This window comes from Rousettus aegyptiacus, unplaced genomic scaffold, assembly GCF_014176215.1.
Source record: "Rousettus aegyptiacus isolate mRouAeg1 unplaced genomic scaffold, mRouAeg1.p scaffold_m13_p_16, whole genome shotgun sequence".
Lineage (NCBI taxonomy): Eukaryota > Metazoa > Chordata > Mammalia > Chiroptera > Pteropodidae > Rousettus > Rousettus aegyptiacus.
In genome coordinates this window covers 25090050-25106474 of record NW_023416291.1, presented here as the reverse complement: position 1 = coordinate 25106474, position 16425 = coordinate 25090050, and the positions used below count along the sequence as shown (strand labels likewise).

General features: G+C 30.9%; 1 protein-coding gene and 1 pseudogene across 3 annotated transcripts in view; both read left to right on the top strand.

The window, feature by feature from the left end:
• Nucleotides 1-16425, top strand: part of GALNTL6 (polypeptide N-acetylgalactosaminyltransferase like 6) — an 881484-nt gene that overhangs the window by 236838 nt on the left and 628221 nt on the right. The gene's annotated exons all lie outside the window — the stretch shown is intronic.
• Nucleotides 3055-5279, top strand: LOC107512548 (annotated as a pseudogene).

Sequence of the window (16425 nt, the reverse complement as noted above, 5' to 3'; positions counted from 1 at the left end):
TTCTTCTGCCCTTCAAAATTTTTCTGACTATAGAGTTCACAAGTCTCATTTATTTTTACCACAGAACCTTAGATTTCATCTGTGTCACAGTGATATTATATTTAGTTGTTGATTCTTTTATTTCATTTTACTATGCTGTCTTCCAGAGTCAATTATGAATGCCCTGAGAGGAAAGAATGTGAACAGTTCTGATGCCTCTCAAGAGCACTGGCTATTGCACTGATTATTTATGCACACTAGAAGCTTAAATTTATGTTCATTTTAATCTATATCGACCATGTAATGTCAATAGCAGATATTATGACTGATGGATAGATGCTTTTTATCTCCTGGTGAGGTATCAATGTGATAGTTCTCCTGTTTTGTAAAGCGAACCTCTTATAAAATAATATACATTATTTTTGAGAGGGCTAATTGAGCACTTACATTTTCTTTGAGACAATTAGAAAAGGAAAAGGAAAAGATGCTTTTTAAGGGAGTAACCCAGAAATCTTGGAACAGATCTTTTATTTTAAATTTAATGTATACCAGATTAACTTGTCCACCTGATTATAGAAAAAACAGCAGTTTCTTAATTGTTTGAAATTTTGAGATTTGCAATGCTAAATGTTAATATTTAATTTCCTTGGCCATGATTTAATTTTTCCTTACATCGGTAATGTGATACAGTTTTAAAACAACCAATTTAGTAATATCTTTACTTTTTATATATTTTGAAAATATAAGTATTTAATTTTCAAAAGGATAAAAAAAGGCATTTTGTTTCCACCACCAAACAACCTTTTCTTCCTATAGCATTTAAACTGTGAGATCAAAAGCACTTCATCAGTTTAATCTCTTGGTCGTTTCTCTTAAATATGCTTATTTCTTGGTAATTTCAGAGACCTTGAATTTGTGGTATGTGTGTGTTTCTCTGTGTATATGTTTACATATGTGTTTTTTCTTTCTCCCACATCAATTACTGAAATATATGTGATTATTTCCTGTTGAATTTGTCTAATAAACAAAAGTAAAAGCTGTAATGGTGTTTTATTAGATATAAGCCATATTCTTTTTAAATTAAATTTATTGTGGTGACATTGGTTAATAAAATTACATGAGTTTCAAGTGTACAATTCAGTAATACATCATATATATCTATGATAGACTTTTGTTTTTGATTATAATACAATGGATGGCCAGCAAATATAAAAACATCACACCTACTCAGACCTGATTTGTATGAGGTTAGAGCAAGTGTGTGAAAGTGTCTTTACAGCAAAAGTGATACCTAGTTCATAAAATGAACATGTTCGAAGTTGCAGGAGCACAGAAAGGCATGGCATATAAGAGAAATTATAACCATATACAGTGACTGTTGAGAAGCAGAGAGGAATATATTTAGAAAAATTCTTGAAGGTCACATCATAAACGATTTTAGTCTCTACTAACAGATTCAGAGTTTTCTGAAAGGAAATATAGAGACAGTCAGCAACTCTAAAGAAAGTAATGACATATCTAGTTTTGTTTTTAAGAAAGACATTTTTGACAAGATTTTGGAAAATTTGTTAACTGAAGAATAAGATTCAAATTAAGAAATTGTGTTAATCTACTATAAACAATTATGAGGACATAGATTATAATAATGATAGTGAACACTGAAAGATTAAGCTAGATTATGAAAATATTCATGGTTTATTAGTATTGATGAACTATTGGATAAAGGACATGAGGAAAATAGATGATTATAGAGTAATTTTACTCTTGATACCAAATAAGAAATATATGATTAGAAAGGAGATTTGTAAGTGATGAGAAAATAAACTTTGGACATGTTGAATTTGAAATATATGACACATTCAAGAAAAATTGTAATTTAGTGTATTGGAGTTAGAGTGATTAGAAACAGAGATTTAACAACTATATTAATCAATATAGACTAACTGCTATAACAAATAGCCCCCATATTTCATCCTGTGACTTGTCTTTCCTCTATACCTTTAACTCTCCTCTATGTGGTCAAGAGTTGGGGGGAAATAATACAAAAAGCATGTTGGAGAATCACATTTGCTCACATCCCAGTTATATGGTCACACCCAACCACAAAGGACCTGGAAAATGTAGTCTAGATTTCTGCCCATTTTCTTACTAAAGAATGAAGTCATCTATGTATGATGTGACCTCTGCAGACTTTTCTAATTTACCACACACTGTTTCCCAACAGTCATTATGTTGTGATAGTATTTCTAAGTATGAGCCATTCTGGAAAGAAAATACAGGTATTGGGGAGCTTTTATAACTTAATTTAAAATAACTTAAATATTTTTAAATTTTCCTTATTCTAATATATCTGTTTTTATTTTTAAGCTACTCAGTCTTCTGATTAACAAATTTTCCACTTCATTATGTATTCTTGAAAATTGAAGAAATTAATTGTATAGAGCAATGAGATTCCTTTCAATACACAGAGCCTCTGGCCCAGGGTGCTGGGCTGCATTCATCCTGAAGACACTGATAGAGCACACCCAGAAGCTATAATAGAAACTCTGTACTTAAAAAAAAAAAAAATTACTGTTTAACCTTTGCCAAGCTGAAATCAAATCAATAATAAATTCTCCTTTACTAATTGAAGTCAGCATATTTCCACTAATTTATACCTAGCATTCTTCAGTGTTTCAGTTGACTTGCAATTATTTCCCATTTTATGTATGTAAATGTTTTATGGTACAGAGTCTGCAAATATCAAGGTTTTCCCTGACAGTTGGGTCACATATGTAAGGTCATTTCAATGATACAGGTAATTTAAAAAGAAATTTAAAACATAATTTCTGTCCTCAAGGAACAAATCATTTACATGGATAGATTACAAATTACAAAATAGTAAAAATACAATAAAAATCATGTGTGAAAAAATTTGTTAATAATATTGGTCAGTGATCTGTAAACTTTTCAATCAAGCACACTGAATACTAACATATTGAACCATACCTCTCCAATACATGGATTTATATTTATATAACATGTCCATGTAGTATTAAACTAATCATACTTATTTTAAAAACAAATTTAAAAGGATGAAAGATAATTAAATATAATTAGACTTTTAAATATTTTATTCTCTTTTTCCAATGAATAATCTTTTTTACCCTCCTTAGACATGCACAGCTCAGTTTGATGACCACAGTACCAAAGAGCTTCAGAAAAAAGAGAATAAGTTTCAACTGGCAAAGACTATATGAAGGATTTATACAATCAATGAATAAGAGATGGCTTTTTAGAATAGGAAAATGTATGAAAAGAGGATAAAAATGTTATCTTTTCAGTAGAGCGAATCTATTGGCCTGCTCAAGTAAGCAATGTAATAATAACACAAAATGACCTCTAAGGGTCAGACAACCCAGTTTCTAATTCTGGCATTTTCTTTGTGACCTTCAAAGGTGAACCTAACTTTTCTAGGCATTAGTGTTCTTATATCTAAAATAGGGATATTAGGTATATTAACAGTATCTCCGTTATTGGATTATTGAGAAGATTATATAAATGGTACACATACATATATTAATTGTGCACATGCACACGCACGCACACATACACACACACAGTTTTAGCCATTGTTATTAAGACTAGAGTTATAAATTGGGGTGTGACTTGAACAGCTCTGAAAATCAGTCTACAGAGTTTTGTGTATCTCCTCAAAGCTTTTGGTATAGCATCAAAGGTGTGTGTATAAAGAGAGATAAGAAGGCAATAATTATATTTGTAGATAAGGAGGCCAACAGTATGGCAGGTAGGAGTTACTCTGAATTTGTAGTAATTGGACCACATAAAAGTTGGTATAAATGAAGAGTTAATGGACTACTCAGGTATATAGAAAATTGCCAAATGAAAATGACTAAGGCAATTTAATATTTTGTATTCTTGGGTAATGATTCTACAGAATTAACAAATAAATATATACTTTTTAAATGTGAAGTTTTTATGTTGTAAAGAATACAGTAAATATTTTCTTACATAAAACCTGTGAGTTAAGAGAAAATCCTTCCTATTTATTGTATTCTCTGTCACATCTAAAACATATGTGCTCTGAGTGTAGGAAGAGTGTGATGTTTTGAATCAGGGTATGTTTGTACGTGTATGAGTGAGAGAGAAACAGATGTTGAAAACTAGCTTAATTATGTAAGTTGAAGTCATTTATTCTGTTTTTCTTCAAAAAAAATTTAAAAGGAACATTCCAGTTTCTATTATAAAATGATGAAAGCAATCTCAGATGGATTGAGGACTTTGCAAAGGCTATTTTTTTGTCTTTAATTAGGAAAGAATTTAAGTTCCTATTATATGTACTCAGATTCATGCAGAAGTTTTATTAAAGGATATGTCATTGAGCACTATGAGTAGGAAATAAATGTCATAGTTTAGCTTGTTCCTTTTATAATTGTAACAGACTTCACATCATTGAAGTTAGTAGATTCAATATTACTTTTAGCTGGTTAATCTGAAAAGAGTTGACAATTCAGACTGGATATAAGACTTTGTATAATTGTTTCGAATCTAGATCACATTGAAAAATTCCTTCCATTAACAAATAAATGGGGAGACACCACAGACATGAGACCTCGGGCAGCTCGGAGTTCGTGAATAACAGCTCTTCAAGTCTGCAATAAAAAATGATCCCCAATAAAAGTACATTGCCAAAAAAAAAAAAAGAGAGAGAGAGAGAGAGAAAGAAACAGAATGCTAAAAGTAAAAAAGTTGAAGAGACAGGAAGTGAAGAATTTGTGGCGGAAAAAGTACTGAACTGATGGACCAAATAAATGGTAAGGTGGAGTCTTTCCTGAAGTGGAAAAAGGAATTCACAGATGCTGGCAATACGTGGGAACCTGAAGAAAATTTAAATTGTACAGGGTTAATGGAAGCATTTTTTTAATTCTCAAGAAGATGGTAAAGAAAAAGATGGTACAAAAAAGAAAATCTTTTCTGACAATGTATAATGATAGCAAATCAAAGAAGAAAAGAGATGCTACTGATAAATCAAGAGTGTGTGCTAGAAGTTTAATAATTGGTACCACAGACAGCAGTGGAGAATTAATGTTTCTCATTGAATGGAAAGATTCAGATGAGACAGATTTGGTGCTGGCAAAGAGGCAAATATTAAGTGTCTTTAAATTATAACTGCTTTATATGAAGAGAGACTATTATTGCTTTTAGGAGAGAAACTAGATTAGATAGATGATAGATTAGATAGATAGATGATAGATAGATAGATAAATAGATAGATAGATAGATAGATAGATAGATAGATAGATAGATAGATAGATAATCTAGGCCTTGGTTTTTAAATTTATTAGCATGAAGAAATAGCTACATTATAATGAAAATCAAGTTTGATATGTTTGTTTTGCAGTAGTATTGGGAGAGTTTTTGGGGATTTTGTTTGAATCTTTTTTCTTTTCCTCTTCTCTTTTCTCTTCTCTTCTCTTCTCTTCTCTTCTCTCCTCTCCTCTCCTCTCCTCTCCTCTCCCCTCCCCTCCCCTCCCCTCCCCACCCCTCCCCTCCCCTCCTTTTTTCTTTTCTTGTCTTGTCTTGTCTTGTCTTGTCTTGTCTTGTCTTGTCTTTTTCTTTTTCTTTTTCTTTTTTCTTTCTTTTCTTTTCTTCTTTCCTTTTTTAATATTTAACAAAACAAAGACAGCATTTCATGACAATGGATAAGCCCATGTTTCTGGGACGCCATCATTTTCAACAACCTAAGAAATAACTCGCTTCGAGTTAAACTTAAATTTTTTTCCTGAAGATTTAATTTTTGAAATTAAATAAATAATATGTAATTAATTGAGCAATTAAATATATTGTAAGCAGTTAAAATTGGACAATTTGAAAGCAGTCATCTCAAACTCCATATGACTGTAGATATACATTCTACAGTCATATAAATGTCAGTTTATTTGAAAAACTCCTTAAAGCATAATTTTTCACTACCAACAAACTTCCCACCCAAATAAGAAAACTAGGCAAATCCTGACGTGTTTCAATTAGGCAAGTAAGATTTATTTAAAGGTTCCTTTTAATGAACCATTTATTTACAAGAAGTTGAAATCCTTGTGCTATTTTTCACAAAAAAGTCAGAATTCATGGAATATATAGGACTTCGTTCATGGAATGAAGAATAGAACTGGTTGAGACTTGGCAATTTAGGATCTTCAGGAATAAATGGGTGAATGAACTTTTGTAATCTAAACTCTTGACCTGCATGTTTTTCCTTTACCCCAACCCATTTCTTTCATGTAGGCTCAACTCAGTATTTGGGTTACTGGTTTAGCAGAAGCCAGGAAAAATAATAACTTTGTAGTAATCAGAATGTTTTCAAGCTGTATATTGTTTACTATATTGTAAATACTGGTAAACAGTGATCAATAGTTTTATACTCCTTTAAAAATAGGAAAAAAAGAAATTTGGTGATTTGTCTTCTTTCTTCCTTTATTTTTACCATAAGTTACTTATTGGCTATTTGACTCCATTCAATTTTTTAAAATTTTTCCTGAGAATTAGTTTTCTCATAATATCCAAAAATACAGTCTGGGCTTTATAGTCTCAATGATCTCTTTACCCTAAAAATTCATAATTCAATATTTGTTCTTTTTCCATGATCCTCAAATTGGTCTAAAATCAGAAAAATACTAAAATGTGTTTGTTTCAAATGTTTTGTTTCCAGCATGATTGCATCAGATTTTGTAGTAATACATCCATTTAAATGTTGAAAAGGTTAACTTAATTTATTTTAAGTTTTATATAATTGTGGAGTAACTTATGATCATATAGAATACTTGAATATAAGTATGTACATTTCTTTATATATAGATGATACAAAATAAATGATTGTGGAATTTTAAAATCATTTTATAATAGTTTCAATCATTTCACTCAATAAAACATTTACTAAAAATACCAATTATGAAAAGAAATAGGGTCTAATCACAATGTTTAGTACATGATACTGCAAAACGCCAAAGCAAGTAAATGTAAATAATCAGTTCTTAAAAAATGAAGCCTGCTTTATTCCAAATTTTCCCATTAGCCATGGAATTGTCTTTGTTTTCTTTCTAGAGTTCTCTAAATCTCACTTGCCTCCACTTTGATTGATACAGAATCTTACTATGGATGATTAGCAGAAGTTCCTTTGATCCATTTAGCGATCTCATTCAAAGTGAGTTTATAGGTAGATGCTTAGATTTCTAGATAACTGAACTTGAAAGTAACAAGTCATATATCAATATTGGATATTATTATTTTTTATTGTTGATACATATTAGGAGTAATTAATTACCTCTTATATCACTTTAAGAGACTTTTGATTGCAATTATATTTTCTTATAATTTTGTAAAAGAAAGATTCTGACTCTGAGAGAAGAAATTTGTTTAGTATTTTAAAATTCCATTTTGAACCTATGTAGTACAGTTTACAGTTTAATAAATTCAAAGGAATTTTTATTTAAGTATATGGTAAATGATATTGCCTGTAAATGTAATCTCACGAAAGTATATGCAGTTGAAATATGATAATAGTTTCCTACTCTCATCAGTGAACAGAGAAAATGACTGAATGTTACTCTGCAGAGGTTGTGCCTGAGCCATACCATGACCTATATTTAGGGAAGAAATCAGAAGAATAAAATTTAATAGATCTAATGAGAGAGGATCTGCAGAATGCAAGGAATACAATATTCATGTTAGTGAAAGATTTGAAAATTAAAAAAAAAAATACAGGCAAACAGATGAAGGGATAGGTAAGAAAGCACAAAGTATTAACTGTGTTGTTAGATACTTGAGCTCTTCCTGTGATATTTTTCCCCCTACCTGGGTGCGAATCTACCCCTCATTTGAATTGACTATAAATTTGTGCCGTTGCAAGAGCAAAGACGCAGGTGCGAGTTATGAAAGAATGTGGTTTTTGAAATCAATATGTCATAGAATAGGAAACCCAATGATTGGGCAAAGGCTTGAATTGTTTTTCTTTAGGCTACCAAATGGTAAGCCAGCTGCATTCTCACAGGGTAGTGATTACTAAAAGCCTTGGCAACCGGGAAGAAGCCAACTTGTAGTGATTTGGGGGTGTTGCTATGAGCATGAGAGCTGCTGCATAGTCTTGATAAAGATGATTACATATTTTGCAATATGATGTTGATGAAATAGGTTCCAAAAAAGCATTTGAAAATATCTGCTTTGGCAGCACAAACCATTCTGAAGTCTCCCAAATGAACTGAATTGTGATTGATTGAAAAAGTTATGACTTTTCCAATTCTGTTCTCTTTATATTTGATTTATAAAATGAAGCTTAATGGTTTACAATACAGGTTATTGTAAATAGCATAGACCCACAGGAATTTTCAAATCAATCTCTGAATGCTTTTATCATACTTGATGTTTTGGATGTTATGTATTATTATATTACTCCCTTTTGCATTCAGTTGAATTATTTTTTCTATTTTATTGTAGTTCGTTAGTCTAATGCTTTTCTTAATTTTCTTTTTTGTTCTTTCACCACTATCTCAGAATCAAATTTTGTATTGGAATGTATTAATTAGATTGGTTTTCTTTATTTTAAATTATCCAATCTCTTTCCTCCTACTCTGTTATTTTATACTTAATTTCTATGTTGCCTCCAATTTTTATAAGAAAATTTTAGAAATTATTTCTTTCTATACTAAAGTGATCAAATGAATAATAAATAATTTCAACGATAAATTAAAGGGAAAATGTCACAGACAGAAGGAACAGAAAAGTTAAATGTCATTTACTGAGGACAAGCCGATGTGTTCTGGGAACTGAAAAAGTCCAATGCGACTATAACTTCTTGGGCAGGTAGAGAAAGACATAGAATACATGCAGAAAGTCACACTGGGGCTAGATCACGTGCAATCTTATAGATATGGTAGTTTGAATTTTATGATTGCTCACTGCCGACATCCTGGAAAACTTTCAAGTGTTTATCTTTTAAAGGAAAAAGGGTATTTGAAATAATTAACCTTTTTATTAATGGGTGGAAAAAATAAAACTTCAACTCATGCATTTTTCTTTAAAATGTAAACCTCATAAAGTAATCTGGCAAACACCTGAATGTTTAAGAACTCCAAAATTTCAACAAAATTGTTGAAAAACCACAGCTTAAACCAGTCAGGGAAGAGAAGGAATTTTGCACAGCTAAGGGGGCAAAATACTTTAACCTAAAAGAGTGTGTACCTTCATATAACCTCAGCCGTTGTTATCTAATCATGACCCAGGGTTAAATCTTCCCTTTTCTAGAATATAATTGTTCAAGTGAAACTGTAAAGTGTATAAACTGAAAGTTGAACAATCTGCAACAACACTCTCTCCCAATAGGCCAGGAAGGGCATATCATACCTTACATGTGAAGTAGAAAATTTCAATAAGTATATTGCCTCATAGGATCCAATTCTGTTCCTTTAGAAGTAGATCTTATTCCATCCAAAGAGCCAACTACCCTGTTCTCTCTATGAATATGTTTTCATCCATTTTTTTCAACAGGCATTTCCAAGACACAGTTTTTTAAATTGTATTAAATTTATTGGGGTGACATTGCTTAATAAAATTACATGACTTTAAGTATACAATTCAATAATATGTCTCAAGTATATTGCATTGTGTGTTTATCACCCAAAGTTAAATATTCTTCCGTCAGACTCAATTTTTTAAAGCCATTTTGCTTTCATTCTGATAACTCAGAAACATTATATTTCCTTATTATTATAATTATGGCCTTTTTCTATTGAATCTTTTAAAAGTGTTCATGTATTTCATAAATATATATTAGGTGTTCAACAAGTACTTTTTAATATTGATTAGTGGTTTTTTAATTATTTATATTTTTTACTGAAATTATAAACTCAGAGAATAGGGTGTTTGTGCTATTGTATGTATTCTGAGGGTGTTTAGCACAAATTTCTACACTCACAATCCCAATGACCCTATCTGAATTTCTTAACTCAAAATAAGAGTAATATCAGAAAATTTGTTACATTTCTTTATTCCTGAATATTTCCAAACTTAAAATTACTTAGCTTTCAAAAGCTACAGGTTGCAGGAAAAGAAGTCGTGGACAGAGTCAAGTTTTACTTTCAGGCTGCATTAAACCAAAATGAATTTATAAAATATACTCTGGGGAACAGCTATATGGTATTTATTAAGACATCTGGAAGTGTAGTATATTATTAAATTAATCTTGCAGATAATACCAGGAACTCTACCAGCGCACATAAGTTTTATTTATTTTGAAAACAAACATTTATATAGCATTTACTCTGTACCAGTCATTATTCTAGGAATATTATAAATAGCAACTAATTTAACCATCATACAATCCAATGACACAGGTGCCACTATTTTCTCTATTTTATGGGTAGGGATGCTGAACCTAAGCATGGTTAAATACGTTTCTCAAGATTAGTAAGTGGCAGTTCCAGGATTCAAGTCTAGGCAAGCTGCCGCCAGAATTTATGCTCTCAACTGCTCTTCTGGTTTCACTAATCCTAAAACCGTGTTAAGAGCCTGCCCTCAAATTTTACATTCATTCAGTAGATTGAACATTTACTGCATAAAGACAAGAAGTTGAATCAGGAGCAAAGACCATCAGAGGTGAAAATTTAAAGAGAAAGAAGTTTATTTGGCAAGAAGTATGGAGTTGAAATCGGTTTGCTTGTTTTCTGTCAGGAATCGCTGACCTTCAGTATTGAAAGAAGAAAAGCAATAATAATGAAAAATAAGTTTTAAATACTCTAAGTCTTTGTTAACTGTATAAAAGATGTCTAGTCACCTTCTTTAGAGTTGTGAAAGGATAAAGGTGCGGGATAAAAGTGCTTCTGGCTTCTACATCCGTTATGCACCATTTATTACAAAACTATTCATAACTTTAATTTGATTAATCTTTTTCCCTCGTGTAAATAAATTAGCTTTAGGGAACCAAAGAAAAATGATCTTAAAGGGTGTTACTTTGATGCCGTACTGCTGAGGCAGGATACGGAGAGATAGAAGAACAGAGGGCGGAAATGCATTTCTCACATGCACATGTGGTAAGTACTTGAGGGTCAGCACGGGCACCCATTCTGGTTCTCAGCTTTCCATCAGTTTGAAGGAAGCACCATTATAGCTGCTGAGAAGCAGAAATAACGTACACATCAACCTGTTTCTTTCAAGTATTTCTCAATCTAGTAAGTAAGGCAGTCAAAATACAAAAATAACATTTACAGTACAACGTGATATATATTCTGTGTGCCCAATCTGTCACTTGTCAGATGGTATTAGTACAAATTCAGTGAAACGCTTGCCTTGATTCATACTTTATTTTAATAAGTTGGATTATTTTAAGCATATGATATGTAATAATTAGTTTAAAACAAGTAAATATAAGTAAAATAAATATCTACTTAACTAAATGAGAATAATTTTAATGTCAATATTTTAAGCTCATTGCCAATTTAAAAAATTGCTAAACTAAAAAAAGAAGTGTTCTAGTATAAAAATACAACAAAAGAGACTGGCAGAATTGAATCCCAGAGCTAATCAGAAGTCAGTAGAAGTTGGAAGAAAAAAAAGAATGAAAAGTATGACTTAAATGAAGCCAAGTGAAGACAACATGTGTGAATTGAGACTTTGGTACAGAACGTTCAGAGCAAGGAAGTAATAACTTGCTATTTAACACTTCTATTTGATAGCTGAGAATAAATGATGGCTGTTGGGGCTAAGGACATGAAGACGCACACATGCACACACGTGCGCGTGCTAGCCTGAAATAAGGACAGGATAAACAAAGCAAAGCTGTTAGAAATACAACTTCATTGATATGCTGAAAGAATCAATGTAAATGGAAAAAATTTTATTTTATTTTACTATTTCTAGTGACACACCTAGTAGATTTATTCCTCAGAAAATCTAGAATGAGGGATATCTTTCTATAGTTGTCAATATATCATTGCTTTTTACTGTTCATATGCTATGTTATAAAAAGTCATATTTTAATAAGAAATAATTCTTCTATCTGCCTTTTAAAAGACCTTTATTATTTAAATTAAATATATAAATATAAAATACAAAGTGCTTTATTTGACGAGGAATAGCTTAAGCATATGACCACATTGAGTACACTTCCTGCTGCATAATTTGCAGTTCTGTGCAATCCTTAAACATTCAGACTTTCTCATCTTACAAAGGCCTGCATGCAAGTCATAATATATGATAAAGGATTTAATAAACATAAAAGTCACTACTTCCTCCACCATATTGCACTTTATTGCAATCAGCTTGTTAGAACCAGTCTAATTATAAAATGTCAAATGTTTCATTGGCTCTTCTAGCATAGCTCTGTGATGCATCTATGGTCATTGGCCCATTGAAGACAAATTTTAATTTTTTTATGTTCAATTTGAATCTGAATTACATAGTTGATGCTAAACTGTACCAGAATTAAAACTCCTTTGAAGATAACTTGTTTGGGAAACTATTTTCAGGACATGGTTTCCCAGACATCTCTTGCATTACTCATGCAAATGAGGAATACTTTTGAAAAACTCGTCCACTCACATTTCTGGAATTTCAGTGTTAATGTACTTAAGAACACAATAAGGAGATAACCATGAGTTCATATCCTTTACTACTCTTAATAATAATTATTTGAAATGACAAGAAGTGGGATATCTAAGATAATGGATTTCGATATTTTTTAATATAAAAGTCACTGAAAATTATGGAGTTTTCTTTTCCTACTGTTGTCTTGCTCTCTCTTCTCAGAAACAACTATTTTCATGAATTAGGTGTATAAACATCTAATTCAGATATTTATGTATTTATTGTCCTATTATTTATCTATTGACTTATTCAACAAATATTTGTTGGCTCTTTACTGTATGTTAGGTAGTGGAAAATAGCAAGAAAATAAAACCAAGTGTCTGTGTTCAGGATACTTTTAGCAAGTGCCTTATATCTACTTACATAGTTGGTTAGTGACTGTTACTATATCCTTAGCATATTTATTTTTCTTTACTGTATTTTCAGTTTTTTAGTAATTTTAAATTAAGTATACTTCATATAAAAAGTTTATGGTTTTTATGTTTTTACTAGAAATCTGTTAATCCCTTTTTTAAAAATGAAAATATATTTTAATTTTTATATTTAACTAATTGGACTTTGAAATGATATCTTAAGCTTTTTATTTAATTTTGTTTCCTCTTTACTTATCTTCATTAACTCGACTATAAGAATTTTCCCCATTTTTTTTCCTTCATCTATGCCTGTTGTAGATTTGAGTTTTCCTTTTACCTTTCTGAACTATTCAAACTTAGAAGTTGAATGTTCTTTTTCTATCCTTGTAATGCTTAGTATTATAGTTTTACAAAGCATATCTAAAGAGTCTAAAGTAATCAGTGTTTTTACCTGCCTCCAAACAATGCAAGACCATGAGCATTTTGACTGTTGTTGTTACTGGCTGACCTCATGAGGGTCAGACTCACAAGGGTCTGATCTAGTATTTTCATTCCCCTTCGTTTGCTTACCATGAATCATCTTATTTTTTGCAGTTGATACTTTTTTTTTCCTCTTAATTTCCTCATAGTAGTTCATTTCCTCAATTGGTTTATCATTTGTATTATTTTATCTTCAACACAAGTTGTTGTCCTTGGTTCTCCAATATGCCTATGGTTGGGGATTTATACTTAGAGTAGTTTATATTTTTCCCTTTTCAGAGGAACTGTGATTTTATTTATTTGTTTTGTTAATCAATTTTCTGTAGTTCCCTAGAGAAAATTAACTATGGCAATAACCAAAGCAGCTCTGATTGACCCCAGCTTGTTGTATTCCTCCAGTCCTTTCTCCTATGCATGTGATCTCTCATGACTAGGATGGCTAGGATTCCTCCTTTGACTTTAGGGGAACACGAGCCAGAAGATGGAGGGTTTCTCTTCCAAATATCGGGAGCTCGTCTTCTCTCACAGTCGTTAGGAGAATCTTATTATTGTTCAACATTATTAGCAATATAAGATTTCTAATGTAAGTTGGTTCCTACAAGTCTTTCATCTTAATTCAAAATACATTGTAAATAGAAAGAAATGAAATAAAATAAAACAGTGCACTTGGATTTGGTTGCCTCTATCATGGAATTCTATCAAACTTGCAGCCTGACAGTTTACTAAAACTAAGTTCAAGTTTAGTCTTTACCACTACATAACTCTGAAATCTTGGCTGACTTACCTAATGTTTCTGAGCACTAGTATCCTTGTCCATAAAATAAGAGCGTGGACTAAGTTTACTTCTATTTGAATCTGCAAGCTTTAAAAACATAGGGGATTAAAATTGTATCTAAAAATACAAGAAAAAATTGAAATACTTTTTCATCTATTATATTTACATGATAAAATCATAGGCTTTCACATAGAAGGGAACTAAAGGTCATCTTATCCAAGTCTCTTTTAATAGATGAATGTTGTGAAGTTCTATGAAGTCAAAGGATCTGTTCATATAGCTTTAGAGAAAAAGTCAAGACTAGAACTTTATCTTTTCTAAACTAATATAATGGTCTTGTCTTTGTACTATCGTTTCCCATCTTAGACATACCCTAGATTGTAATTATGAATGCATTTGTATGATTATATTTACCAATTTGATTACATACAGTGAAATTCCTATTTATTGTAAGAACTATGTAAATAATTTCCAATTTGTGTTAAATGGCACTCCAATATTTTATAAGCATTTCCTTAGCAGATTTAGGTCTTATGGAAATATGTATTTTTAAACGTATGTGAAGTGTTTCTGAATCTAACTCCTTTTTTTCTCCTGTAGTCTACCATTCTGTAAAAGACTATATTTTACCAGAATCTATCGAGAATCACAAAAAAAAAAAAAATTAAAAGCACTTATCATTAATGCTTTCATGCTAAATACTTTTTTTTTCTTAGATCCCAGTAATGAACAATAGTCCAGGGACAGTAATACTGACTTTTTAACTGCTTCAACTCAGTTAATTCTTCTGCTTTTCTTTATAGATGGGTATGACTTTTTCAACATAAAACTTTTACAATGTCAGTTTCAAAAGCGTGCACAATAGGAAAGCAAAAGGAAATAAAACAGACAAGAACAAAAGACCCATCCATAAATCACTGTTATGTTCAGAGATTATCACATTTGCTTTCTTTAAAGAGATATCCATTTATTTGTATGAAGACTAAGCATGTATGTGAATTTGTGTATAAATGTGTATGCCTATTTTTCTATACAATTATTTCTCAAATGGCAACATAGCGAATGTACTGTTGAGAGTTTTTTTTTTTTAATAATATCCTAAGACTTTCCCACCCCTGCATCATCACTTTATTATATTTTCTTTTGTAATCTGTAATGATTTGGGTCTATATTTTTTGGTTTGTTATCTATCTTATTCACAAAAAAGGAAAGTTCTTTCAGAGCAGGGAGATGGTGCATCTTTTTCACTAATGGCAAATTGTAGGCTTTCAATAAATATTTGTTAAATCGAATAATATAAATGATATATTAAAATAATTTGGGATTCAAATAAGTTATGTAAAGTAAAAAAGGAACTATATTTTTAATAAATGAGTACATATTAGCCACAACCAATTCTCTCAAAAATTATCTCTAGTTTTGCCTATATGGAGTTTTAATGCATTTAAACATAGCAAAGATTAAGCATGTATTTTTAGACAATGGGAATTGTTGAACTGTCAAAACAAAGTGATAGATAATAGTTATTTTGACATCTCTAATAGAGTACATGTATTTTCAAATTGTCATTTGGCTTAAAGAAAGTAATTTTATTATAGTATCCATGTCCTGTATTTCCATTATCTTAGCATTTACTTATTATTATCAATTTTATTAAAACATTAACTCACTTTTCTAAATATAAAGCTTAGTCAGCTACAATCTCATGTAGTTTTCTTGCTTTTTCATGTATTGCTTTATTATGCATAGTTAGCTGTCTACACATGAACATTTTTACAAGCAAAATGCTAGCGTAAAGAAACAACATCCAAAACCCATTTATGCAGAATTTTCAGGATTCTTAATATCTTTTCGGATATAGAAAAACTGCCAATATGCTAAACAAATGACTAAGGGTTTGATCTTAGAATTTGTTCAAGATAATTTGTACATCGACTTATTTATTTATTAGCTCATTCAAGGTGGATGTGAGCGCACATAATTTCTTAAAGCATGCTGGAATATGTCATGTGTGTTGCCTTTTTCAGAAAACCAGTTTATCCTAAAAAGAATTTAAATTTTCTTCCTGCTTTGAGAGGTGCTGATGCTATCGCTCAGTGCCTTTACTCATAAACATTTTGTGGTTCCTAAAAAGCTGTACTATACAAACTTTCAGCAATAATTTATGAAGAAAAGAAACATTTCCAGCTTGTTTGAAAATAGAATAGA